This window comes from Ranitomeya imitator, chromosome 4, assembly GCF_032444005.1.
Source record: "Ranitomeya imitator isolate aRanImi1 chromosome 4, aRanImi1.pri, whole genome shotgun sequence".
NCBI classification, from domain to species: Eukaryota; Metazoa; Chordata; class Amphibia; order Anura; family Dendrobatidae; genus Ranitomeya; species Ranitomeya imitator.
The window spans coordinates 90,409,752-90,437,028 of record NC_091285.1 but is presented as its reverse complement, the minus strand read 5'-3'; the positions used below and the strand labels follow the sequence as shown (position 1 = coordinate 90,437,028).

At 40.7% G+C, this 27,277-nt stretch overlaps 17 non-coding genes across 17 annotated transcripts; all 17 read right to left on the bottom strand.

Moving 5' to 3' along the window:
- Nucleotides 1-267: 267 nt before the first annotated feature.
- TRNAL-AAG (transfer RNA leucine (anticodon AAG)) lies at nt 268-349 on the bottom strand. The gene has a single exon. It is a non-coding gene; the product is annotated as a tRNA-Leu (tRNA).
- Nucleotides 350-587: 238 nt separating this feature from the next.
- On the bottom strand, nt 588-669 carry TRNAL-UAG (transfer RNA leucine (anticodon UAG)). Its single transcript has one exon. It is a non-coding gene; the product is annotated as a tRNA-Leu (tRNA).
- A 2,484-nt stretch (nt 670-3,153) lies between these two features.
- TRNAL-AAG (transfer RNA leucine (anticodon AAG)) lies at nt 3,154-3,235 on the bottom strand. The gene has a single exon. It is a non-coding gene; the product is annotated as a tRNA-Leu (tRNA).
- Nucleotides 3,236-3,955: 720 nt separating this feature from the next.
- TRNAL-UAG (transfer RNA leucine (anticodon UAG)) lies at nt 3,956-4,037 on the bottom strand. Its single transcript has one exon. It is a non-coding gene; the product is annotated as a tRNA-Leu (tRNA).
- Nucleotides 4,038-6,521: 2,484 nt separating this feature from the next.
- On the bottom strand, nt 6,522-6,603 carry TRNAL-AAG (transfer RNA leucine (anticodon AAG)). Its single transcript has one exon. It is a non-coding gene; the product is annotated as a tRNA-Leu (tRNA).
- Nucleotides 6,604-7,002: 399 nt separating this feature from the next.
- Nucleotides 7,003-7,084, bottom strand: TRNAL-AAG (transfer RNA leucine (anticodon AAG)). Its single transcript has one exon. It is a non-coding gene; the product is annotated as a tRNA-Leu (tRNA).
- A 238-nt stretch (nt 7,085-7,322) lies between these two features.
- On the bottom strand, nt 7,323-7,404 carry TRNAL-UAG (transfer RNA leucine (anticodon UAG)). The gene has a single exon. It is a non-coding gene; the product is annotated as a tRNA-Leu (tRNA).
- A 2,484-nt stretch (nt 7,405-9,888) lies between these two features.
- On the bottom strand, nt 9,889-9,970 carry TRNAL-AAG (transfer RNA leucine (anticodon AAG)). The gene has a single exon. It is a non-coding gene; the product is annotated as a tRNA-Leu (tRNA).
- A 399-nt stretch (nt 9,971-10,369) lies between these two features.
- Nucleotides 10,370-10,451, bottom strand: TRNAL-AAG (transfer RNA leucine (anticodon AAG)). The gene has a single exon. It is a non-coding gene; the product is annotated as a tRNA-Leu (tRNA).
- Nucleotides 10,452-10,690: 239 nt separating this feature from the next.
- On the bottom strand, nt 10,691-10,772 carry TRNAL-UAG (transfer RNA leucine (anticodon UAG)). The gene has a single exon. It is a non-coding gene; the product is annotated as a tRNA-Leu (tRNA).
- Nucleotides 10,773-13,256: 2,484 nt separating this feature from the next.
- Nucleotides 13,257-13,338, bottom strand: TRNAL-AAG (transfer RNA leucine (anticodon AAG)). The gene has a single exon. It is a non-coding gene; the product is annotated as a tRNA-Leu (tRNA).
- Nucleotides 13,339-13,737: 399 nt separating this feature from the next.
- Nucleotides 13,738-13,819, bottom strand: TRNAL-AAG (transfer RNA leucine (anticodon AAG)). The gene has a single exon. It is a non-coding gene; the product is annotated as a tRNA-Leu (tRNA).
- Nucleotides 13,820-14,060: 241 nt separating this feature from the next.
- TRNAL-UAG (transfer RNA leucine (anticodon UAG)) lies at nt 14,061-14,142 on the bottom strand. Its single transcript has one exon. It is a non-coding gene; the product is annotated as a tRNA-Leu (tRNA).
- A 2,484-nt stretch (nt 14,143-16,626) lies between these two features.
- On the bottom strand, nt 16,627-16,708 carry TRNAL-AAG (transfer RNA leucine (anticodon AAG)). The gene has a single exon. It is a non-coding gene; the product is annotated as a tRNA-Leu (tRNA).
- A 719-nt stretch (nt 16,709-17,427) lies between these two features.
- TRNAL-UAG (transfer RNA leucine (anticodon UAG)) lies at nt 17,428-17,509 on the bottom strand. Its single transcript has one exon. It is a non-coding gene; the product is annotated as a tRNA-Leu (tRNA).
- Nucleotides 17,510-20,795: 3,286 nt separating this feature from the next.
- TRNAL-UAG (transfer RNA leucine (anticodon UAG)) lies at nt 20,796-20,877 on the bottom strand. The gene has a single exon. It is a non-coding gene; the product is annotated as a tRNA-Leu (tRNA).
- A 2,810-nt stretch (nt 20,878-23,687) lies between these two features.
- TRNAL-UAG (transfer RNA leucine (anticodon UAG)) lies at nt 23,688-23,769 on the bottom strand. Its single transcript has one exon. It is a non-coding gene; the product is annotated as a tRNA-Leu (tRNA).
- Between the last annotated feature and the right edge of the window lie 3,508 nt (nt 23,770-27,277).

Genomic DNA, 27,277 nt, shown 5'->3' with positions numbered 1-27,277 from the left:
CCGCATAATACTGGCAGCAGTGGGATTAAAGCATATGCTAATTTTGTATATTAGCGTATGTATAAGAATAAGATAAAAAGGTTTTAAGGAACTCTTACTACTGGCAGCAGTGGGATTTAAACCTACAGGTCTGTTGTAAAATGGTTAAGTCTCTAAACAATAGGAAAAAACAATGATTCTATCAACTGTCTTTTCCTAAACAGAAACCCACACACTCATGCAAATACAAAATCATTTGAATTAGATCAAAATGTTCTAAAGACCTACTGGCAGCAGTGGGATTTGAACCCACGCCTCTGAAGAGACTGGAGCCTTAATCCAGCGCCTTAGACCGCTCGGCCATGCTACCCTAATATACTACATAAAAAAGCTTCCTTAGAGTAAGTTTAGTGAATTTTCCTACATTTTAACTTCTTCAAGGTGGAAAATGGATAGGTCTCTAAGCAAAAAGCAATGATTCTATCTACTGTCTTTTGCAAAACAGCAAAGCATGGACTCATACAAATACAAAATAATAAAACACATGCTAATTTTTCTTTTAGCAAAAGCATAAATATAAGCTAAAAAGTTTCAAAGTAGAAATACACTGGCAGCAGTGGGATTTGAACCCACGCCTCCAAAGAGACTGGAGCCTAAGTCCAGCGCCTTAGACCACTCGGCCATGCTACCTTTAACAGCATGATTTTTACGATTCCTTATCTTAACTGAAAACCGCAAAATTATACAAATACAAAAGATTAAATCACATGTTAATTTGCATGTTAGCAAAATCATAAGAATAAGTACAAAAACATTTCAAGACCGCATAATACTGGCAGCAGTGGGATTAAAGCATATGCTAATTTTGTATGTTAGCATAATTATAAGAATAAGATAACAAGGTTTAACATAGCATAATGTTCTAGAATAGTCTGTTTAATCGCCGCATACTCACAGTTCCCCCGAGGGTCCATAGCTCTATAGGCTTCAGCAGCTCCACCCTCTAAGAACCCCACAAGATGTCGAACTCGCTCCCTTTCCGGGACTTCCATTAATCAACACTGATGCTCAAAGTCCTGGAAGAAGCCCTCAATGTCGCCTGCAGCCTCATTAAAGGGCTTAAAGTCTTTGTGGGACACTCTGGGGAGTTCCCTCATGGTGGGTGCTGAGGTTACAGTCTGTCTGGAGCTTCTAGCTGCTTCCAAAGCGATCTGCTCCAGCAATGCCATCTCCTGAGCTCTGTGAATGGCCTTCCTCTTATCGTCTATGGTGGCCTCTTCTCCCAGAAATGCCAACTCCTCCTCGTACCACACAACCCACTGACTTTTTTGGGTATTTACCTCCGGCTGCAGTCTTTCCTCCATTTGCTGTGAGGATCCTTCCTCAGTGTCATCTTGCAGGCGAACTCCTTCCAAAGCCTCAATTAGCTGCTCCTTGGAGAGTCCTTTAAAACGGACTCCTACTTCATGGGCCTTTGTTTGTAGGTTCATCGCAGTCCAGCTCTTGTACTCTGCGGTGCTGGTTCCCAATGTTGATGGGCCTTTGTCCTCCATTCCTTCTGCTCTGATCCCACTGCTGCCAACCAGTTTGTGACGGGGTGTACAGCAGAGCAGGAAGGGACAACAGGCCGAGGGATGATCCAATGAGATTTATTAAAGCAGGGAGCATACAACATCAAATATCCATAATGTCCTTCAAGTCCACCAGAAGTCCACAATAAGCCCAAGTAAATAAACAGATCTGGAGGTGCTTTCCAGTAATCCCGCACCCGATAAACGAAACAATAGTCCTTCCACGAGTCCAACAGAACAGATTCGGGGGCACCTCCAGATAATCCTTGTGCCAGCTAACAAAGCAATAGTCCACATGAGTCCAAGGGATTCCAAAACAATCTCACGAACGACGAGATATGTCCTCAGCTCAAGTCTCATCCCGTACGCTTCCGCAGTCACAGATGGACGTGGGGTCTTGCCTCAGCTAAGAATCCCCACTCCTTCCCCTTTAAGGATCAACTCACATCTGATCTCAAAAATAAGAATGGATTATCTGAGCTCCTGGGATCCGCCCATGAAGGGGGGTAGGGGTCACACCTTCTATTCAATGGTTGGGTCCACCTGAAGATTCTAGACTGGTCGGCTCCTCTTAGTCTATCTAGTATGTACATATGACTAGCCACCTGCTGTGAGAAAGAATGGCTATTCTTCACTAGTGGTGTTGACAAACCTTAATTACATTATAGCTTAGGGCTGCAAGTATTGGGGGAAGGAGACATATTGTTACAGGTGAACTCCCTGCACAAGAAAATACATAAATTACAGCTAATAGAAACCAGAGAACAGTTACATACATCAAATGGCATATTATTCAAATACAGGACAGGGCAAAAGTACATATCATGACAGACATGTCTCTAAATATTAGGAAAAAAACAATAATACTATCAACTGTTTTTATCTTAACCAGAAAGAAAACACTTAAGCAAATACAAAAGAAGATTAAAACACATGTAAGTTTGTATGTTAGTAAAATCATAAGAGTAAGTTCAAAACAATTTTCAAGCACATATCATACTGGCAGCAGTGGGATGAAAGCACATGCAAATTTTGTCTGTTTTCATAATTATAAGAATAAGATCAAAAGATTTTCAAGAACTCATACTGCTGAGTCATACTCAGCATGATTAAGTAGGCTTCCTTAGAGTAAGTGAAGTACATTTGACAACAATTAAAATTAGTGCATGTTGGAAAAAGGGCATGTCTCTAAACATTAGGAAAAACCAATGATTCTATCAACGGTCTTTATCTTAACCGAAAACCGAAAAATCATACAAATACAAAAGAAGATTAGATCACATGCTAATTTGCATGTTAGCAAAATCATAAGAATAAGTACAAAAACATTTCAAGACCTCATAATACTGGCAGCAGTGGGATTAAAGCATATGCTAATTTTGTATGTTAGCATAGTTATAAGAATAAGATAAAAAGGTTTTAAGGAACTCTTACTACTGGCAGCAGTGGGATTTGAACCTACAGGTCTGTTGTAAAATGGTTAAGTCTCTAAACAATAGGAAAAACCAATGATTCTATCAACTGTCTTTTCCTAAACAGAAATCCACACACTCATGCAAATACAAAATCATAAGAATTAGATCAAAAGGTTCTGAAGACCTACTGGCAGCAGTGGGATTTGAACCCACGCCTCTGAAGAGACTGGAGCCTTAATCCAGCGCCTTAGACCGCTCGGCCATGCTACCTTTAGCAGCATGACTTTTAAGATTCCTTATCTTAACTGAAAACCACAAAATTATACAAATACAAAAGATTAAATCACATGTTAATTTGCATGTTAGCAAAATCATAAGAATAAGTACAAAAACATTTCAAAACCGCATAATACTGGCAGCAGTGGGATTAAAGCATATGCTAATTTTGTATATTAGCGTATGTATAAGAATAAGATAAAAAGGTTTTAAGGAACTCTTACTACTGGCAGCAGTGGGATTTAAACCTACAGGTCTGTTGTAAAATGGTTAAGTCTCTAAACAATAGGAAAAAACAATGATTCTATCAACTGTCTTTTCCTAAACAGAAACCCACACACTCATGCAAATACAAAATCATTTGAATTAGATCAAAATGTTCTGAAGACCTACTGGCAGCAGTGGGATTTGAACCCACGCCTCTGAAGAGACTGGAGCCTTAATCCAGCGCCTTAGACCGCTCGGCCATGCAACCCTAATATACTACATAAAAACAGCTTGCTTAGAGTAAGTTTAGTGAATTTTCCTACATTTTAACTTCTTCAAGGTGGAAAATGGATAGGTCTCTAAGCAAAAAGCAATGATTCTATCTACTGTCTTTTGCAAAACAGCAAAGCATGGACTCATACAAATACAAAATAATAAAACACATGCTAATTTTTCTATTAGCAAAATCATAAATATAAGCTAAAAAGTTTCAAAGTAGAAATACACTGGCAGCAGTGGGATTTGAACCCACGCCTCCAAAGAGACTGGAGCCTAAGTCCAGCGCCTTAGACCACTCAGCCATGCTACCTTTAACAGCATGATTTTTACGATTCCTTATCTTAACTGAAAACCGCAAAATTATACAAATACAAAAGATTAAATCACATGTTAATTTGCATGTTAGCAAAATCATAAGAATAAGTACAAAAACATTTCAAGACCGCATAATACTGGCAGCAGTGGGATTAAAGCATATGCTAATTTTGTATGTTAGCATAATTATAAGAATAAGATAACAAGGTTTAACATAGCATAATGTTCTAGAATAGTCTGTTTAATCGCCGCATACTCACAGTTCCCCCGAGGGTCCATAGCTCTATAGGCTTCAGCAGCTCCACCCTCTAAGAACCCCACAAGATGTCGAACTCGCTCCCTTTCCGGGACTTCCATTAATCAACACTGATGCTCAAAGTCCTGGAAGAAGCCCTCAATGTCGCCTGCAGCCTCATTAAAGGGCTTAAAGTCTTTGTGGGACACTCTGGGGAGTTCCCTCATGGTGGGTGCTGAGGTTACAGTCTGTCTGGAGCTTCTAGCTGCTTCCAAAGCGATCTGCTCCAGCAATGCCATCTCCTGAGCTCTGTGAATGGCCTTCCTCTATTCGTCTATGGTGGCCTCTTCTCCCAGAAATGCCAACTCCTCCTCGTACCACACAACCCACTGACTTTTTTGGGTATTTACCTCCGGCTGCAGTCTTTCCTCCATTTGCTGTGAGGATCCTTCCTCAGTGTCATCTTGCAGGCGAACTCCTTCCAAAGCCTCAATTAGCTGCTCCTTGGAGAGTCCTTTAAAACGGACTCCTACTTCATGGGCCTTTGTTTGTAGGTTCATCGCAGTCCAGCTCTTGTACTCTGCGGTGCTGGTTCCCAATGTTGATGGGCCTTTGTCCTCCATTCCTTCTGCTCTGATCCCACTGCTGCCAACCAGTTTGTGACGGGGTGTACAGCAGAGCAGGAAGGGACAACAGGCCGAGGGATGATCCAATGAGATTTATTAAAGCAGGGAGCATACAACATCAAATATCCATAATGTCCTTCAAGTCCACCAGAAGTCCACAATAAGCCCAAGTAAATAAACAGATCTGGAGGTGCTTTCCAGTAATCCCGCACCCGATAAACGAAACAATAGTCCTTCCACGAGTCCAACAGAACAGATTCGGGGGCACCTCCAGATAATCCTTGTGCCAGCTAACAAAGCAATAGTCCACATGAGTCCAAGGGATCCCAAAACAATCTCACGAACGACGAGATATGTCCTCAGCTCAAGTCTCATCCCGTACGCTTCCGCAGTCACAGATGGACGTGGGGTCTTGCCTCAGCTAAGAATCCCCACTCCTTCCCCTTTAAGGATCAACTCACATCTGATCTCAAAAATAAGAATGGATTATCTGAGCTCCTGGGATCCGCCCATGAAGGGGGGTAGGGGTCACACCTTCTATTCAATGGTTGGGTCCACCTGAAGATTCTAGACTGGTCGGCTCCTCTTAGTCTATCTAGTATGTACATATGACTAGCCACCTGCTGTGAGAAAGAATGGCTATTCTTCACTAGTGGTGTTGACAAACCTTAATTACATTATAGCTTAGGGCTGCAAGTATTGGGGGAAGGAGACATATTGTTACAGGTGAACTCCCTGCACAAGAAAATACATAAATTACAGCTAATAGAAACCAGAGAACAGTTACATACATCAAATGGCATATTATTCAAATACAGGACAGGGCAAAAGTACATATCATGACAGACATGTCTCTAAATATTAGGAAAAAAACAATAATTCTATCAACTGTTTTTATCTTAACCAGAAAGAAAACACTTAAGCAAATACAAAAGAAGATTAAAACACATGTAAGTTTGTATGTTAGTAAAATCATAAGAGTAAGTTCAAAACAATTTTCAAGCACATATCATACTGGCAGCAGTGGGATGAAAGCACATGCAAATTTTGTCTGTTTTCATAATTATAAGAATAAGATCAAAAGATTTTCAAGAACTCATACTGCTGAGTCATACTCAGCATGATTAAGTAGGCTTCCTTAGAGTAAGTGAAGTACATTTGACAACATTTAAAATTAGTGCATGTTGGAAAAAGGGCATGTCTCTAAACATTAGGAAAAACCAATGATTCTATCAACGGTCTTTATCTTAACCGAAAACCGAAAAATCATACAAATACAAAAGAAGATTAGATCACATGCTAATTTGCATGTTAGCAAAATCATAAGAATAAGTACAAAAACATTTCAAGACCTCATAATACTGGCAGCAGTGGGATTAAAGCATATGCTAATTTTGTATGTTAGCATAGTTATAAGAATAAGATAAAAAGGTTTTAAGGAACTCTTACTACTGGCAGCAGTGGGATTTGAACCTACAGGTCTGTTGTAAAATGGTTAAGTCTCTAAACAATAGGAAAAACCAATGATTCTATCAACTGTCTTTTCCTAAACAGAAATCCACACACTCATGCAAATACAAAATCATAAGAATTAGATCAAAAGGTTCTGAAGACCTACTGGCAGCAGTGGGATTTGAACCCACGCCTCTGAAGAGACTGGAGCCTTAATCCAGCGCCTTAGACCGCTCGGCCATGCTACCTTTAGCAGCATGACTTTTAAGATTCCTTATCTTAACTGAAAACCACAAAATTATACAAATACAAAAGATTAAATCACATGTTAATTTGCATGTTAGCAAAATCATAAGAATAAGTACAAAAACATTTCAAGACCGCATAATACTGGCAGCAGTGGGATTAAAGCATATGCTAATTTTGTATATTAGCGTATGTATAAGAATAAGATAAAAAGGTTTTAAGGAACTCTTACTACTGGCAGCAGTTTGATTTAAACCTACAGGTCTGTTGTAAAATGGTTAAGTCTCTAAACAATAGGAAAAAACAATGATTCTATCAAATGTCTTTTCCTAAACAGAAACCCACACACTCATGCAAATACAAAATCATTTGAATTAGATCAAAATGTTCTAAAGACCTACTGGCAGCAGTGGGATTTGAACCCACGCCTCTGAAGAGACTGGAGCCTTAATCCAGCGCCTTAGACCGCTCGGCCATGCTACCCTAATATACTACATAAAAAAGCTTCCTTAGAGTAAGTTTAGTGAATTTTCCTACATTTTAACTTCTTCAAGGTGGAAAATGGATAGGTCTCTAAGCAAAAAGCAATGATTCTATCTACTGTCTTTTGCAAAACAGCAAAGCATGAACTCATACAAATACAAAATAATAAAACACATGCTAATTTTTCTATTAGCAAAATCATAAATATAAGCTAAAAAGTTTCAAAGTAGAAATACACTGGCAGCAGTGGGATTTGAACCCACGCCTCCAAAGAGACTGGAGCCTAAGTCCAGCGCCTTAGACCACTCGGCCATGCTACCTTTAACAGCTTGATTTTTATGATTCCTTATCTTAACTGAAAACCGCAAAATTATACAAATACAAAAGATTAAATCACATGTTAATTTGCATGTTAGCAAAATCATAAGAATAAGTACAAAAACATTTCAAGACCGCATAATACTGGCAGCAGTGGGATTAAAGCATATGCTAATTTTGTATGTTAGCATAATTATAAGAATAAGATAACAAGGTTTAACATAGCATAATGTTCTAGAATAGTCTGTTTAATCGCCGCATACTCACAGTTCCCCCGAGGGTCCATAGCTCTATAGGCTTCAGCAGCTCCACCCTCTAAGAACCCCACAAGATGTCGAACTCGCTCCCTTTCCGGGACTTCCATTAATCAACACTGATGCTCAAAGTCCTGGAAGAAGCCCTCAATGTCGCCTGCAGCCTCATTAAAGGGCTTAAAGTCTTTGTGGGACACTCTGGGGAGTTCCCTCATGGTGGGTGCTGAGGTTACAGTCTGTCTGGAGCTTCTAGCTGCTTCCAAAGCGATCTGCTCCAGCAATGCCATCTCCTGAGCTCTGTGAATGGCCTTCCTCTTATCGTCTATGGTGGCCTCTTCTCCCAGAAATGCCAACTCCTCCTCGTACCACACAACCCACTGACTTTTTTGGGTATTTACCTCCGGCTGCAGTCTTTCCTCCATTTGCTGTGAGGATCCTTCCTCAGTGTCATCTTGCAGGCGAACTCCTTCCAAAGCCTCAATTAGCTGCTCCTTGGAGAGTCCTTTAAAACGGACTCCTACTTCATGGGCCTTTGTTTGTAGGTTCATCGCAGTCCAGCTCTTGTACTCTGCGGTGCTGATTCCCAATGTTGATGGGCCTTTGTCCTCCATTCCTTCTGCTCTGATCCCACTGCTGCCAACCAGTTTGTGACGGGGTGTACAGCAGAGCAGGAAGGGACAACAGGCCGAGGGATGATCCAATGAGATTTATTAAAGCAGGGAGCATACAACATCAAATATCCATAACGTCCTTCAAGTCCACCAGAAGTCCACAATAAGCCCAAGTAAATAAACAGATCTGGAGGTGCTTTCCAGTAATCCCGCACCCGATAAACGAAACAATAGTCCTTCCACGAGTCCAACAGAACAGATTCGGGGGCACCTCCAGATAATCCTTGTGCCAGCTAACAAAGCAATAGTCCACATGAGTCCAAGGGATCCCAAAACAATCTCACGAACGACGAGATATGTCCTCAGCTCAAGTCTCATCCCGTACGCTTCCGCAGTCACAGATGGACGTGGGGTCTTGCCTCAGCTAAGAATCCCCACTCCTTCCCCTTTAAGGATCAACTCACATCTGATCTCAAAAATAAGAATGGATTATCTGAGCTCCTGGGATCCGCCCATGAAGGGGGGTAGGGGTCACACCTTCTATTCAATGGTTGGGTCCACCTGAAGATTCTAGACTGGTCGGCTCCTCTTAGTCTATCTAGTATGTACATATGACTAGCCACCTGCTGTGAGAAAGAATGGCTATTCTTCACTAGTGGTGTTGACAAACCTTAATTACATTATAGCTTAGGGCTGCAAGTATTGGGGGAAGGAGACATATTGTTACAGGTGAACTCCCTGCACAAGAAAATACATAAATTACAGCTAATAGAAACCAGAGAACAGTTACATACATCAAATGGCATATTATTCAAATACAGGACAGGGCAAAAGTACATATCATGACAGACATGTCTCTAAATATTAGGAAAAAAACAATAATTCTATCAACTGTTTTTATCTTAACCAGAAAGAAAACACTTAAGCAAATACAAAAGAAGATTAAAACACATGTAAGTTTGTATGTTAGTAAAATCATAAGAGTAAGTTCAAAACAATTTTCAAGCACATATCATACTGGCAGCAGTGGGATGAAAGCACATGCAAATTTTGTCTGTTTTCATAATTATAAGAATAAGATCAAAAGATTTTCAAGAACTCATACTGCTGAGTCATACTCAGCATGATTAAGTAGGCTTCCTTAGAGTAAGTGAAGTACATTTGACAACATTTAAAATTAGTGCATGTTGGAAAAAGGGCATGTCTCTAAACATTAGGAAAAACCAATGATTCTATCAACGGTCTTTATCTTAACTGAAAACCGAAAAATCATACAAATACAAAAGAAGATTAGATCACATGCTAATTTGCATGTTAGCAAAATCATAAGAATAAGTACAAAAACATTTCAAGACCTCATAATACTGGCAGCAGTGGGATTAAAGCATATGCTAATTTTGTATGTTAGCATAGTTATAAGAATAAGATAAATAGGTTTTAAGGAACTCTTACTACTGACAGCAGTGGGATTTGAACCTACAGGTCTGTTGTAAAATGGTTAAGTCTCTAAACAATAGGAAAAACCAATGATTCTATCAACTGTCTTTTCCTAAACAGAAATCCACACACTCATGCAAATACAAAATCATAAGAATTAGATCAAAAGGTTCTGAAGACCTACTGGCAGCAGTGGGATTTGAACCCACGCCTCTGAAGAGACTGGAGCCTTAATCCAGCGCCTTAGACCGCTCGGCCATGCTACCTTTAGCAGCATGACTTTTAAGATTCCTTATCTTAACTGAAAACCACAAAATTATACAAATACAAAAGATTAAATCACATGTTAATTTGCATGTTAGCAAAATCATAAGAATAAGTACAAAAACATTTCAAGACCGCATAATACTGGCAGCAGTGGGATTAAAGCATATGCTAATTTTGTATATTAGCGTATGTATAAGAATAAGATAAAAAGGTTTTAAGGAACTCTTACTACTGGCAGCAGTGGGATTTAAACCTACAGGTCTGTTGTAAAATGGTTAAGTCTCTAAACAATAGGAAAAAACAATGATTCTATCAACTGTCTTTTCCTAAACAGAAACCCACACACTCATGCAAATACAAAATCATTTGAATTAGATCAAAATGTTCTAAAGACCTACTGGCAGCAGTGGGATTTGAACCCACGCCTCTGAAGAGACTGGAGCCTTAATCCAGCGCCTTAGACCACTCGGCCATGCTACCCTAATATACTACATAAAAAAAGCTTCCTTAGAGTAAGTTTAGTGAATTTTCCTACATTTTAACTTCTTCAAGGTGGAAAATGGATAGGTCTCTAAGCAAAAAGCAATGATTCTATCTACTGTCTTTTGCAAAACAGCAAAGCATGGACTCATACAAATACAAAATAATAAAACACATGCTAATTTTTCTATTAGCAAAATCATAAATATAAGCTAAAAAGTTTCAAAGTAGAAATACACTGGCAGCAGTGGGATTTGAACCCACGCCTCCAAAGAGACTGGAGCCTAAGTCCAGCGCCTTAGACCACTCGGCCATGCTACCTTTAACAGCTTGATTTTTACGATTCCTTATCTTAACTGAAAACCGCAAAATTATACAAATACAAAAGATTAAATCACATGTTAATTTGCATGTTAGCAAAATCATAAGAATAAGTACAAAAACATTTCAAGACCGCATAATACTGGCAGCAGTGGGATTAAAGCATATGCTAATTTTGTATGTTAGCATAATTATAAGAATAAGATAACAAGGTTTAACATAGCATAATGTTCTAGAATAGTCTGTTTAATCGCCGCATACTCACAGTTCCCCCGAGGGTCCATAGCTCTATAGGCTTCAGCAGCTCCACCCTCTAAGAACCCCACAAGATGTCGAACTCGCTCCCTTTCCGGGACTTCCATTAATCAACACTGATGCTCAAAGTCCTGGAAGAAGCCCTCAATGTCGCCTGCAGCCTCATTAAAGGGCTTAAAGTCTTTGTGGGACACTCTGGGGAGTTCCCTCATGGTGGGTGCTGAGGTTACAGTCTGTCTGGAGCTTCTAGCTGCTTCCAAAGCGATCTGCTCCAGCAATGCCATCTCCTGAGCTCTGTGAATGGCCTTCCTCTTATCGTCTATGGTGGCCTCTTCTCCCAGAAATGCCAACTCCTCCTCGTACCACACAACCCACTGACTTTTTTGGGTATTTACCTCCGGCTGCAGTGTTTCCTCCATTTGCTGTGAGGATCCTTCCTCAGTGTCATCTTGCAGGCGAACTCCTTCCAAAGCCTCAATTAGCTGCTCCTTGGAGAGTCCTTTAAAACGGACTCCTACTTCATGGGCCTTTGTTTGTAGGTTCATCGCAGTCCAGCTCTTGTACTCTGCGGTGCTGGTTCCCAATGTTGATGGGCCTTTGTCCTCCATTCCTTCTGCTCTGATCCCACTGCTGCCAACCAGTTTGTGACGGGGTGTACAGCAGAGCAGGAAGGGACAACAGGCCGAGGGATGATCCAATGAGATTTATTAAAGCAGGGAGCATACAACATCAAATATCCATAATGTCCTTCAAGTCCACCAGAAGTCCACAATAAGCCCAAGTAAATAAACAGATCTGGAGGTGCTTTCCAGTAATCCCGCACCCGATAAACGAAACAATAGTCCTTCCACGAGTCCAACAGAACAGATTCGGGGGCACCTCCAGATAATCCTTGTGCCAGCTAACAAAGCAATAGTCCACATGAGTCCAAGGGATCCCAAAACAATCTCACGAACGACGAGATATGTCCTCAGCTCAAGTCTCATCCCGTACGCTTCCGCAGTCACAGATGGACGTGGGGTCTTGCCTCAGCTAAGAATCCCCACTCCTTCCCCTTTAAGGATCAACTCACATCTGATCTCAAAAATAAGAATGGATTATCTGAGCTCCTGGGATCCGCCCATGAAGGGGGGTAGGGGTCACACCTTCTATTCAATGGTTGGGTCCACCTGAAGATTCTAGACTGGTCGGCTCCTCTTAGTCTATCTAGTATGTACATATGACTAGCCACCTGCTGTGAGAAAGAATGGCTATTCTTCACTAGTGGTGTTGACAAACCTTAATTACATTATAGCTTAGGGCTGCAAGTATTGGGGGAAGGAGACATATTGTTACAGGTGAACTCCCTGCACAAGAAAATACATAAATTACAGCTAATAGAAACCAGAGAACAGTTACATACATCAAATGGCATATTATTCAAATACAGGACAGGGCAAAAGTACATATCATGACAGACATGTCTCTAAATATTAGGAAAAAAACAATAATTCTATCAACTGTTTTTATCTTAACCAGAAAGAAAACACTTAAGCAAATACAAAAGAAGATTAAAACACATGTAAGTTTGTATGTTAGTAAAATCATAAGAGTAAGTTCAAAACAATTTTCAAGCACATATCATACTGGCAGCAGTGGGATGAAAGCACATGCAAATTTTGTCTGTTTTCATAATTATAAGAATAAGATCAAAAGATTTTCAAGAACTCATACTGCTGAGTCATACTCAGCATGATTAAGTAGGCTTCCTTAGAGTAAGTGAAGTACATTTGACAACATTTAAAATTAGTGCATGTTGGAAAAAGGGCATGTCTCTAAACATTAGGAAAAACCAATGATTCTATCAACGGTCTTTATCTTAACCGAAAACCGAAAAATCATACAAATACAAAAGAAGATTAGATCACATGCTAATTTGCATGTTAGCAAAATCATAAGAATAAGTACAAAAACATTTCAAGACCTCATAATACTGGCAGCAGTGGGATTAAAGCATATGCTAATTTTGTATGTTAGCATAGTTATAAGAATAAGATAAAAAGGTTTTAAGGAACTCTTACTACTGGCAGCAGTGGGATTTGAACCTACAGGTCTGTTGTAAAATGGTTAAGTCTCTAAACAATAGGAAAAACCAATGATTCTATCAACTGTCTTTTCCTAAACAGAAATCCACACACTCATGCAAATACAAAATCATAAGAATTAGATCAAAAGGTTCTGAAGACCTACTGGCAGCAGTGGGATTTGAACCCACGCCTCTGAAGAGACTGGAGCCTTAATCCAGCGCCTTAGACCACTCGGCCATGCTACCTTTAGCAGCATGACTTTTAAGATTCCTTATCTTAACTGAAAACCACAAAATTATACAAATACAAAAGATTAAATCACATGTTAATTTGCATGTTAGCAAAATCATAAGAATAAGTACAAAAACATTTCAAGACCGCATAATACTGGCAGCAGTGGGATTAAAGCATATGCTAATTTTGTATATTAGCGTATGTATAAGAATAAGATAAAAAGGTTTTAAGGAACTCTTACTACTGGCAGCAGTTTGATTTAAACCTACAGGTCTGTTGTAAAATGGTTAAGTCTCTAAACAATAGGAAAAAACAATGATTCTATCAACTGTCTTTTCCTAAACAGAAACCCACACACTCATGCAAATACAAAATCATTTGAATTAGATCAAAATGTTCTAAAGACCTACTGGCAGCAGTGGGATTTGAACCCACGCCTCTGAAGAGACTGGAGCCTTAATCCAGCGCCTTAGACCGCTCGGCCATGCTACCCTAATATACTACATAAAAAAGCTTCCTTAGAGTAAGTTTAGTGAATTTTCCTACATTTTAACTTCTTCAAGGTGGAAAATGGATAGGTCTCTAAGCAAAAAGCAATGATTCTATCTACTGTCTTTTGCAAAAAAACAGCAAAGCATGGACTCATACAAATACAAAATAATAAAACACATGCTAATTTTTCTATTAGCAAAATCATAAATATAAGCTAAAAAGTTTCAAAGTAGGAATACACTGGCAGCAGTGGGATTTGAACCCACGCCTCCAAAGAGACTGGAGCCTAAGTCCAGCGCCTTAGACCACTCGGCCATGCTACCTTTAACAGCTTGATTTTTACGATTCCTTATCTTAACTGAAAACCGCAAAATTATACAAATACAAAAGATTAAATCACATGTTAATTTGCATGTTAGCAAAATCATAAGAATAAGTACAAAAACATTTCAAGACCGCATAATACTGGCAGCAGTGGGATTAAAGCATATGCTAATTTTGTATGTTAGCATAATTATAAGAATAAGATAACAAGGTTTAACATAGCATAATGTTCTAGAATAGTCTGTTTAATCGCCGCATACTCACAGTTCCCCCGAGGGTCCATAGCTCTATAGGCTTCAGCAGCTCCACCCTCTAAGAACCCCACAAGATGTCAAACTCGCTCCCTTTCCGGGACTTCCATTAATCAACACTGATGCTCAAAGTCCTGGAAGAAGCCCTCAATGTCGCCTGCAGCCTCATTAAAGGGCTTAAAGTCTTTGTGGGACACTCTGGGGAGTTCCCTCATGGTGGGTGCTGAGGTTACAGTCTGTCTGGAGCTTCTAGCTGCTTCCAAAGCGATCTGCTCCAGCAATGCCATCTCCTGAGCTCTGTGAATGGCCTTCCTCTTATCGTCTATGGTGGCCTCTTCTCCCAGAAATGCCAACTCCTCCTCGTACCACACAACCCACTGACTTTTTTGGGTATTTACCTCCGGCTGCAGTCTTTCCTCCATTTGCTGTGAGGATCCTTCCTCAGTGTCATCTTGCAGGCGAACTCCTTCCAAAGCCTCAATTAGCTGCTCCTTGGAGAGTCCTTTAAAACGGACTCCTACTTCATGGGCCTTTGTTTGTAGGTTCATCGCAGTCCAGCTCTTGTACTCTGCGGTGCTGGTTCCCAATGTTGATGGGCCTTTGTCCTCCATTCCTTCTGCTCTGATCCCACTGCTGCCAACCAGTTTGTGACGGGGTGTACAGCAGAGCAGGAAGGGACAACAGGCCGAGGGATGATCCAATGAGATTTATTAAAGCAGGGAGCATACAACATCAAATATCCATAACGTCCTTCAAGTCCACCAGAAGTCCACAATAAGCCCAAGTAAATAAACAGATCTGGAGGTGCTTTCCAGTAATCCCGCACCCGATAAACGAAACAATAGTCCTTCCACGAGTCCAACAGAACAGATTCGGGGGCACCTCCAGATAATCCTTGTGCCAGCTAACAAAGCAATAGTCCACATGAGTCCAAGGGATCCCAAAACAATCTCACGAATGACGAGATATGTCCTCAGCTCAAGTCTCATCCCGTACGCTTCCGCAGTCACAGATGGACGTGGGGTCTTGCCTCAGCTAAGAATCCCCACTCCTTCCCCTTTAAGGATCAACTCACATCTGATCTCAAAAATAAGAATGGATTATCTGAGCTCCTGGGATCCGCCCATGAAGGGGGGTAGGGGTCACACCTTCTATTCAATGGTTGGGTCCACCTGAAGATTCTAGACTGGTCGGCTCCTCTTAGTCTATCTAGTATGTACATATGACTAGCCACCTGCTGTGAGAAAGAATGGCTATTCTTCACTAGTGGTGTTGACAAACCTTAATTACATTATAGCTTAGGGCTGCAAGTATTGGGGGAAGGAGACATATTGTTACAGGTGAACTCCCTGCACAAGAAAATACATAAATTACAGCTAATAGAAACCAGAGAACAGTTACATACATCAAATGGCATATTATTCAAATACAGGACAGGGCAAAAGTACATATCATGACAGACATGTCTCTAAATATTAGGAAAAAAACAATAATTCTATCAACTGTTTTTATCTTAACCAGAAAGAAAACACTTAAGCAAATACAAAAGAAGATTAAAACACATGTAAGTTTGTATGTTAGTAAAATCATAAGAGTAAGTTCAAAACAATTTTCAAGCACATATCATACTGGCAGCAGTGGGATGAAAGCACATGCAAATTTTGTCTGTTTTCATAATTATAAGAATAAGATCAAAAGATTTTCAAGAACTCATACTGCTGAGTCATACTCAGCATGATTAAGTAGGCTTCCTTAGAGTAAGTGAAGTACATTTGACAACATTTAAAATTAGTGCATGTTGGAAAAAGGGCATGTCTCTAAACATTAGGAAAAACCAATGATTCTATCAACGGTCTTTATCTTAACCGAAAACCGAAAAATCATACAAATACAAAAGAAGATTAGATCACATGCTAATTTGCATGTTAGCAAAATCATAAGAATAAGTACAAAAACATTTCAAGACCTCATAATACTGGCAGCAGTGGGATTAAAGCATATGCTAATTTTGTATGTTAGCATAGTTATAAGAATAAGATAAAAAGGTTTTAAGGAACTCTTACTACTGGCAGCAGTGGGATTTGAACCTACAGGTCTGTTGTAAAATGGTTAAGTCTCTAAACAATAGGAAAAACCAACGATTCTATCAACTGTCTTTTCCTAAACAGAAATCCACACACTCATGCAAATACAAAATCATAAGAATTAGATCAAAAGGTTCTGAAGACCTACTGGCAGCAGTGGGATTTGAACCCACGCCTCTGAAGAGACTGGAGCCTTAATCCAGCGCCTTAGACCGCTCGGCCATGCTACCTTTAGCAGCATGACTTTTAAGATTCCTTATCTTAACTGAAAACCACAAAATTATACAAATACAAAAGATTAAATCACATGTTAATTTGCATGTTAGCAAAATCATAAGAATAAGTACAAAAACATTTCAAGACCGCATAATACTGGCAGCAGTGGGATTAAAGCATATGCTAATTTTGTATATTAGCGTATGTATAAGAATAAGATAAAAAGGTTTTAAGGAACTCTTACTACTGGCAGCAGTTTCATTTAAACCTACAGGTCTGTTGTAAAATGGTTAAGTCTCTAAACAATAGGAAAAAACAATGATTCTATCAACTGTCTTTTCCTAAACAGAAACCCACACACTCATGCAAATACAAAATCATTTGAATTAGATCAAAATGTTCTAAAGACCTACTGGCAGCAGTGGGATTTGAACCTACGCCTCTGAAGAGACTGGAGCCTTAATCCAGCGCCTTAGACCGCTCGGCCATGCTACCCTAATATACTACATAAAAAAGCTTCCTTAGAGTAAGTTTAGTGAATTTTCCTACATTTTAACTTCTTCAAGGTGGAAAATGGATAGGTCTCTAAGCAAAAAGCAATGATTCTATCTACTGTCTTTTGCAAAACAGCAAAGCATGGACTCATACAAATACAAAATAATAAAACACATGCTAATTTTTCTATTAGCAAAATCATAAATATAAGCTAAAAAGTTTCAAAGTAGAAATACACTGGCAGCAGTGGGATTTGAACCCACGCCTCCAAAGAGACTGGAGCCTAAGTCCAGCGCCTTAGACCACTCGGCCATGCTACCTTTAACAGCTTGATTTTTACGATTCCTTATCTTAACTGAAAACCGCAAAATTATACAAATACAAAAGATTAAATCACATGTTAATTTGCATGTTAGCAAAATCATAAGAATAAGTACAAAAACATTTCAAGACCGCATAATACTGGCAGCAGTGGGATTAAAGCATATGCTAATTTTGTATGTTAGCATAATTATAAGAATAAGATAACAAGGTTTAACATAGCATAATGTTCTAGAATAGTCTGTTTAATCGCCGCATACTCACAGTTCCCCCGAGGGTCCATAGCTCTATAGGCTTCAGCAGCTCCACCCTCTAAGAACCCCACAAGATGTCGAACTCGCTCCCTTTCCGGGACTTCCATTAATCAACACTGATGCTCAAAGTCCTGGAAGAAGCCCTCAATGTCGCCTGCAGCCTCATTAAAGGGCTTAAAGTCTTTGTGGGACACTCTGGGGAGTTCCCTCATGGTGGGTGCTGAGGTTACAGTCTGTCTGGAGCTTCTAGCTGCTTCCAAAGCGATCTGCTCCAGCAATGCCATCTCCTGAGCTCTGTGAATGGCCTTCCTCTTATCGTCTATGGTGGCCTCTTCTCCCAGAAATGCCAACTCCTCCTCGTACCACACAACCCACTGACTTTTTTGGGTATTTACCTCCGGCTGCAGTCTTTCCTCCATTTGCTGTGAGGATCCTTCCTCAGTGTCATCTTGCAGGCGAACTCCTTCCAAAGCCTCAATTAGCTGCTCCTTGGAGAGTCCTTTAAAACGGACTCCTACTTCATGGGCCTTTGTTTGTAGGTTCATCGCAGTCCAGCTCTTGTACTCTGCGGTGCTGGTTCCCAATGTTGATGGGCCTTTGTCCTCCATTCCTTCTGCTCTGATCCCACTGCTGCCAACCAGTTTGTGACGGGGTGTACAGCAGAGCAGGAAGGGACAACAGGCCGAGGGATGATCCAATGAGATTTATTAAAGCAGGGAGCATACAACATCAAATATCCATAACGTCCTTCAAGTCCACCAGAAGTCCACAATAAGCCCAAGTAAATAAACAGATCTGGAGGTGCTTTCCAGTAATCCCGCACCCGATAAACGAAACAATAGTCCTTCCACGAGTCCAACAGAACAGATTCGGGGGCACCTCCAGATAATCCTTGTGCCAGCTAACAAAGCAATAGTCCACATGAGTCCAAGGGATCCCAAAACAATCTCACGAACGACGAGATATGTCCTCAGCTCAAGTCTCATCCCGTACGCTTCCGCAGTCACAGATGGACGTGGGGTCTTGCCTCAGCTAAGAATCCCCACTCCTTCCCCTTTCAGGATCAACTCACATCTGATCTCAAAAATAAGAATGGATTATCTGAGCTCCTGGGATCCGCCCATGAAGGGGGGTAGGGGTCACACCTTCTATTCAATGGTTGGGTCCACCTGAAGATTCTAGACTGGTCGGCTCCTCTTAGTCTATCTAGTATGTACATATGACTAGCCACCTGCTGTGAGAAAGAATGGCTATTCTTCACTAGTGGTGTTGACAAACCTTAATTACATTATAGCTTAGGGCTGCAAGTATTGGGGGAAGGAGACATATTGTTACAGGTGAACTCCCTGCACAAGAAAATACATAAATTACAGCTAATAGAAACCAGAGAACAGTTACATACATCAAATGGCATATTATTCAAATACAGGACAGGGCAAAAGTACATATCATGACAGACATGTCTCTAAATATTAGGAAAAAAACAATAATTCTATCAACTGTTTTTATCTTAACCAGAAAGAAAACACTTAAGCAAATACAAAAGAAGATTAAAACACATGTAAGTTTGTATGTTAGTAAAATCATAAGAGTAAGTTCAAAACAATTTTCAAGCACATATCATACTGGCAGCAGTGGGATGAAAGCACATGCAAATTTTGTCTGTTTTCATAATTATAAGAATAAGATCAAAAGATTTTCAAGAACTCATACTGCTGAGTCATACTCAGCATGATTAAGTAGGCTTCCTTAGAGTAAGTGAAGTACATTTGACAACATTTAAAATTAGTGCATGTTGGAAAAAGGGCATGTCTCTAAACATTAGGAAAAACCAATGATTCTATCAACGGTCTTTATCTTAACCGAAAACCGAAAAATCATACAAATACAAAAGAAGATTAGATCACATGCTAATTTGCATGTTAGCAAAATCATAAGAATAAGTACAAAAACATTTCAAGACCTCATAATACTGGCAGCAGTGGGATTAAAGCATATGCTAATTTTGTATGTTAGCATAGTTATAAGAATAAGATAAAAAGGTTTTAAGGAACTCTTACTACTGGCAGCAGTGGGATTTGAACCTACAGGTCTGTTGTAAAATGGTTAAGTCTCTAAACAATAGGAAAAACCAATGATTCTATCAACTGTCTTTTCCTAAACAGAAATCCACACACTCATGCAAATACAAAATCATAAGAATTAGATCAAAAGGTTCTGAAGACCTACTGGCAGCAGTGGGATTTGAACCCACGCCTCTGAAGAGACTGGAGCCTTAATCCAGCGCCTTAGACCGCTCGGCCATGCTAAATTTAGCAGCGTGATTTTTAAGATTCCTTATCTTAACTGAAAACCACAAAATTATACAAATACAAAAGATTAAATCACATGTTAATTTGCATGTTAGCAAAATCATAAGAATAAGTACAAAAACATTTCAAGACCGCATAATACTGGCAGCAGTGGGATTAAAGCATATGCTAATTTTGTATATTAGCGTATGTATAAGAATAAGATAAAAAGGTTTTAAGGAACTCTTACTACTGGCAGCAGTGGGATTTAAACCTACAGGTCTGTTGTAAAATGGTTAAGTCTCTAAACAATAGGAAAAACCAATGATTCTATCAACTGTCTTTTCCTAAACAGAAACCCACACACTCATGCAAATACAAAATCATTTGAATTAGATCAAAATGTTCTGAAGTGCAGCAGTGGGATTTGAACCCACGCCTCTGAAGAAACTGGAGCCTTAATCCAGCGCCTTAGACCGCTCGGCCATGCTACCTTAATATACTATATGAAAAAAGCTTTCTTAGAGTAAGTTTAGTGAATTTTCCTACAGTTTAAATTCTTCAAGGTGGAAAATGGAAAGGTCTCTAAGCAAAAAGGAAAAAGCAATGATTCTATCTACTGTCTTTTGCAAAACAGCAAAGCATGGACTCGTACAAATACAAAATAATAAAACACATGCTAATTTTTCTATTAGCAAAATCATAAATATAAGCTAAAAAGTTTCAAAGTAGAAATACACTGGCAGCAGTGGGATTTGAACCCACGCCTCCAAAGAGACTGGAGCCTAATTCCAGCGCCTTAGACCACTCGGCCATGCTACCTTTAACAGCATGATTTTTACGATTCCTTATCTTAACTGAAAACCGCAAAATTATACAAATACAAAAGATTAAATCACGTTAATTTGCATGTTAGCAAAATCATAAGAATAAGTACAAAAACATTTCAAGACCGCATAATACTGGCAGCAGTGGGATTAAAGCATATGCTAATTTTGTATGTTAGCATAATTATAAGAATAAGATAACAAGGTTTAACATAGCATAATGTCCTAGAATAGTCTGTTTAATCGCCGCATACTCACAGTTCCCCTGAGGGTCCATAGCTCTATAGGCTTCAGCAGCTCCACCCTCTAAGAACCCCACAAGATGTCGAACTCGCTCCCTTTCCGGGACTTCCATTAATCAACACTGATGCTCAAAGTCCTGGAAGAAGCCCTCAATGTCGCCTGCAGCCTCATTAAAGGGCTTAAAGTCTTTGTGGGACACTCTGGGGAGTTCCCTCATGGTGGGTGCTGAGGTTACAGTCTGTCTGGAGCTTCTAGCTGCTTCCAAAGCGATCTGCTCCAGCAATGCCATCTCCTGAGCTCTGTGAATGGCCTTCCTCTTATCGTCTATGGTGGCCTCTTCTCCCAGAAATGCCAACTCCTCCTCGTACCACACAACCCACTGACTTTTTTGGGTATTTACCTCCGGCTGCAGTCTTTCCTCCATTTGCTGTGAGGATCCTTCCTCAGTGTCATCTTGCAGGCGAACTCCTTCCAAAGCCTCAATTAGCTGCTCCTTGGAGAGTCCTTTAAAACGGACTCCTACTTCATGGGCCTTTGTTTGTAGGTTCATCGCAGTCCAGCTCTTGTACTCTGCGGTGCTGGTTCCCAATGTTGATGGGCCTTTGTCCTCCATTCCTTCTGCTCTGATCCCACTGCTGCCAACCAGTTTGTGACGGGGTGTACAGCAGAGCAGGAAGGGACAACAGGCCGAGGGATGATCCAATGAGATTTATTAAAGCAGGGAGCATACAACATCAAATATCCATAATGTCCTTCAAGTCCACCAGAAGTCCACAATAAGCCCAAGTAAATAAACAGATCTGGAGGTGCTTTCCAGTAATCCCGCACCCGATAAACGAAACAATAGTCCTTCCACGAGTCCAACAGAACAGATTCGGGGGCACCTCCCGATAATCCTTGTGCCAGCTAACAAAGCAATAGTCCACATGAGTCCAAGGGATGCCAAAACAATCTCACGAACGACGAGATATGTCCTCAGCTCAAGTCTCATCCCGTTCGCTTCCGCAGTCACAGATGGACGTGGGGTCTTGCCTCAGCTAAGAATCCCCACTCCTTCCCCTTTAAGGATCAACTCACATCTGATCTCAAAAATAAGAATGGATTGTCTGAGCTCCTGGGATCCGCCCATGAAGGGGGGTGGGGGTCACACCTTCTATTCAATGGTTGGGTCCACCTGAAGATTCTAGACTGGTCGGCTCCTCTTAGTCTATCTAGTATGTACATATGACTAGCCACCTGCTGTGAGAAGGAATGGCTATTCTTCACTAGTGGTGTTGACAAACCTTAATTACATTATAGCTTAGGGCTGCAAGTATTGGGGGAAGGAGACGTATTGTTACAGGTGAACTCCCAGCACAAGAAAATACATAAATTACAGCTAATAGAAACCAGAGAATAGTTACATACATCAAATGGCATATTATTCAAATACAGGACAGGGCAAAAGTACATATCATGACAGACATGTCTCTAAATATTAGGAAAAAAACAATAATTCTATCAACTGTTTTTATCTTAACCAGAAAGAAAACACTTAAGCAAATACAAAAGAAGATTAAAACACATGTAAGTTTGTATGTTAGTAAAATCATAAGAGTACGTTCAAAACAATTTTCAAGCACTTATCATACTGGCAGCAGTGGGATGAAAGCACATGCAAATTTTGTCTGTTTTCATAATTATGAGAATAAGATCAAAAGATTTTCAAGAACTCATACTGCTGAGTCATACTCAGCATGATTAAGTAGGCTTCCTTAGAGTAAGTGAAGTACATTTGACAACATTTAAAATTAGTGCATGTTGGAAAAAGGGCATGTCTCTAAACATTAGGAAAAACCAATGATTCTATGAACGGTCTTTATCTTAACCGAAAACCGAAAAATCATACAAATACAAAAGAAGATTAGATCACATGCTAATTTTCATGTTAGCAAAATCATAAGAATAAGTACAAAAACATTTCAAGACCGCATAATACTGGCAGCAGTGGGATTAAAGCATATGCTAATTTTGTATATTAGCGTATGTATAAGAATAAGATAAAAAGGTTTTAAGGAACTCTTACTACTGGCAGCAGTGGGATTTAAACCTACAGGTCTGTTGTAAAATGGTTAAGTCTCTAAACAATAGGAAAAAACAATGATTCTATCAACTGTCTTTTCCTAAACAGAAACCCACACACTCACGCAAATACAAAATCATTTGAATTAGATCAAAATGTTCTGAAGACCTACTGGCAGCAGTGGGGTTTGAACCCACGCCTCTGAAGAGACTGGAGCCTTAATCCAGCGCCTTAGACCGCTCAGCCATGCTACCCTAATATACTACATGAAAAAAGCTTCCTTAGAGTAAGTTTAGTGAATTTTCCTACAGTTTAACTTCTTCAAGGTGGAAAATGGATAGGTCTCTAAGCAAAAAGGAAAAAGCAATGATTCTATCTACTGTCTTTTGCAAAACAGCAAAGCATGGACTCATAAAAATACAAAATAATAAAACACATGCTAATTTTTCTATTAGCAAAATCATAAATATAAGCTAAAAAGTTTCAAAGTAGAAATACACTGGCAGCAGTGGGATTTGAACCCACGCCTCCAAAGAGACTGGAGCCTAAGTCCAGCACCTTAGACCACTCGACCATGCTACCTTTAACAGCATGATTTTTACGATTCCTTATCTTAACTGAAAACCGCAAAATTATACAAATACAAAAGATTAAATCACATGTTAATTTGCATGTTAGCAAAATCATAAGAATAAGTACAAAAACATTTCAAGACCGCATAATACTGGCAGCAGTGGGATTAAAGCATATGCTAATTTTGTATGTTAGCATAATTATAAGAATAAGATAACAAGGTTTAACATAGCATAATGTTCTAGAATAGTCAGTTTAATCGCCGCATATTCACAGTTCCCCCGAGGGTCCCTAGCTCTATAGGCTTCAGCAGCTCCACCCTCTAAGAACCCCACAAGATGTCGAACTCGCTCCCTTTCCGGGACTTCCATTAATCAACACTGATGCTCAAAGTCCTGGAAGAAGCCCTCAATGTCGCCTGCAGCCTCATTAAAGGGCTTAAAGTCTTTGTGGGACACTCTGGGGAGTTCCCTCATGGTGGGTGCTGAGGTTACAGTCTGTCTGGAGCTTCTAGCTGCTTCCAAAGCGATCTGCTCCAGCAATGCCCTCTCCTGAGCTCTGTGAATGGCCTTCCTCTTATCGTCTATGGTGGCCTCTTCTCCCAGAAATGCCAACTCCTCCTCATAGTAACATAGTAACATAGTAACATAGTAACATAGTTAGTAAGGCCGAAAAAAGACATTTGTCCATCCAGTTCAGCCTATATTCCATCATAATAAATACCCAGATCTACGTCCTTCTACAGAACCTAATAATTGTATGATACAATATTGTTCTGCTCCAGGAAGACATCCAGGCCTCTCTTGAACCCCTCGACTGAGTTCGCCATCACCACCTCCTCAGGCAAGCAATTCCAGATTCTCACTGCCCTAACAGTAAAGAATCCTCTTCTATGTTGGTGGAAAAACCTTCTCTCCTCCAGACGCAAAGAATGCCCCCTTGTGCCCGTCACCTTCCTTGGTATAAACAGATCCTCAGCGAGATATTTGTATTGTCCCCTTATATACTTATACATGGTTATTAGATCGCCCCTCAGTCGTCTTTTTTCTAGACTAAATAATCCTAATTTCGCTAATCTATCTGGGTATTGTAGTTCTCCCATCCCCTTTATTAATTTTGTTGCCCTCCTTTGTACTCTCTCTAGTTCCATTATATCCTTCCTGAGCACCGGTGCCCAAAACTGGACACAGTACTCCATGTGCGGTCTAACTAGGGATTTGTACAGAGGCAGTATAATGCTCTCATCATGTGTATCCAGACCTCTTTTAATGCACCCCATGATCCTGTTTGCCTTGGCAGCTGCTGCCTGGCACTGGCTGCTCCAGGTAAGTTTATCATTAACTAGGATCCCCAAGTCCTTCTCCCTGTCAAGTAGGAGTCCGTTTTAAAGGACTCTACAAGGAGCAGCTAATTGAGGCTTTGGAAGGAGTTCGCCTGCAAGATGACACTGAGGAAAGATCCTCACAGCAAATGAAGGAAAGACTGCAGCCGGAGGTAAATACCCAAAAAAGTCAGTGGGTTGTGTGGTACGAGGAGGAGTTGGCATTTCTGGGAGAAGAGGCCACCATAGACGATAAGAGGGAGGCCATTCACAGAGCTCAGGAGATGGCATTGCTGGAGCAGATCGCTTTGGAAGCAGCTAGAAGCTCCAGACAGACTGTAACCTCAGCACCCACCATGAGGGAACTCCCCAGAGTGTCCCACAAAGACTTTAAGCCCTTTAATGAGGCTGCAGGCGACAGGTCTTGGTGGCCAGGTCTTTTTGGTGGCCTTCCTTGTCGAGGGATGTGCGTTCTTTTGTGCAGTCTTGTGGGGTTTGTGCTCGGGCTAAGCCTTGCTGTTCTCGGGCCAGTGGATTGTTGTCACCTTTGCCTATCCCAAAGAGGCCTTGGACGCACATTTCCATGGACTTTATTTCTGATCTCCCTGTCTCTCAAAAAATGTCCGTCATCTGGGTTGTGTGTGATCGCTTTTGTAAAATGGTTCATCTGGTACCCTTGCCTAAGTTGCCTTCCTCCTCTGAGTTGGTCCCTCTGTTTTTTCAGAATGTGGTTCGTTTGCATGGGATTCCTGAGAACATCGTTTCTGACAGGGGATCCCAGTTTGTGTCTAGATTTTGGCGGACGTTCTGTGCTAAGATGGGCATTGATTTGTCCTTTTCGTCTGCATTCCATCCTCAGACGAATGGCCAGACTGAACGAACTAATCAGACCTTGGAAACTTATTTAAGGTGTTTTGTTTCTGCTGATCAGGATGACTGGGTTACCTTTTTGCCGCTGGCCGAGTTTGCCCTTAATAATCGGGCTAGTTCTGCTACCTTGGTTTCTCCTTTCTTTTGTAGTTCGGGGTTTCATCCTCGTTTTTCCTCTGGTCAGGTGGAACCTTCTGATTGTCCTGGAGTGGACATGGTGGTGGATAGGTTGCATCGGATTTGGAGTCATGTGGTGGACAATTTGAAGTTGTCCCAGGAGAAGGCTCAGCAGTTTGCTAATCGCCGTCGCCGCGTGGGTCCTCGACTTCTTGTTGGTGACTTGGTGTGGTTGTCTTCTCGTTTTGTTCCTATGAAGGTGTCTTCTCCTAAATTCAAGCCTCGGTTCATCGGTCCCTATAGGATCTTGGAAATTCTTAACCCTGTGTCGTTTCGTTTGGATCTCCCGGCATCGTTTGCTATTCATAATGTGTTCCATTGGTCGTTGTTGCGGAAGTATGAGGTACCTGTTGTTCCTTCGCTTGAGCCTCCTGCTCCAGTGCTGGTGGAGGGAGAATTGGAGTATGTTGTGGAGAAGATCTTGGATTCTCGTGTTTCCAGACGGAAACTCCAGTATTTGGTCAAGTGGAAGGGTTATGGTCAGGAGGATAATTCTTGGGTGGTTGCCTCGGATGTTCATGCTGATGATTTGGTTCGCGCTTTTCATAGGGCTCATCCTGGTCGCCCTGGTGGTTCTCGTGAGGGTTCGGTGACCCCTCCTCAAGGGGGGGGTACTGTTGTGAGTTCTGTTTTTGGGCTCCCTCTGGTGGTTACTGATGGTACTGGGTGACTTGTCTTTCCTGGGTCTCTGGGTTCCACCTGTTCTATCAGGATATGGGAGTTTCCTATTTAACCTGGCTTTGCTGGCATTTCCTTGCCGGTTATCAATGTATCCAGTGTGTCTTGTTACCTCTGCTCCCTGCTCCTAGAACCTTCTGGTCAAGCTAAGTTTGGATTTTCCTGCTTTGGTGTTTTGCTTTATTTGGTTTTTAGTCCAGCCTGCAGATATGTGTTTCTTGCTGCTGGTTGCTCTAGTGGGCTGAAATTGCTCCTCATGTACCATGAGTTGGCACATGAGTTCAAGTAATTTCAGGATGGTTTTTTGAAGGGTTTTTCGCTGACCGCGCAGTTCACTTTTGTATCCTCTGCTATCTAGCTTTAGCAGGCCTCATTTTGCTGAAACTGTTTTCATACTGCGTATGTGCTTTCCTCTCATTTCACCGTCATTATATGTGGGGGGCTGCTATTTCTGTGGGGGATTTCTCTGGA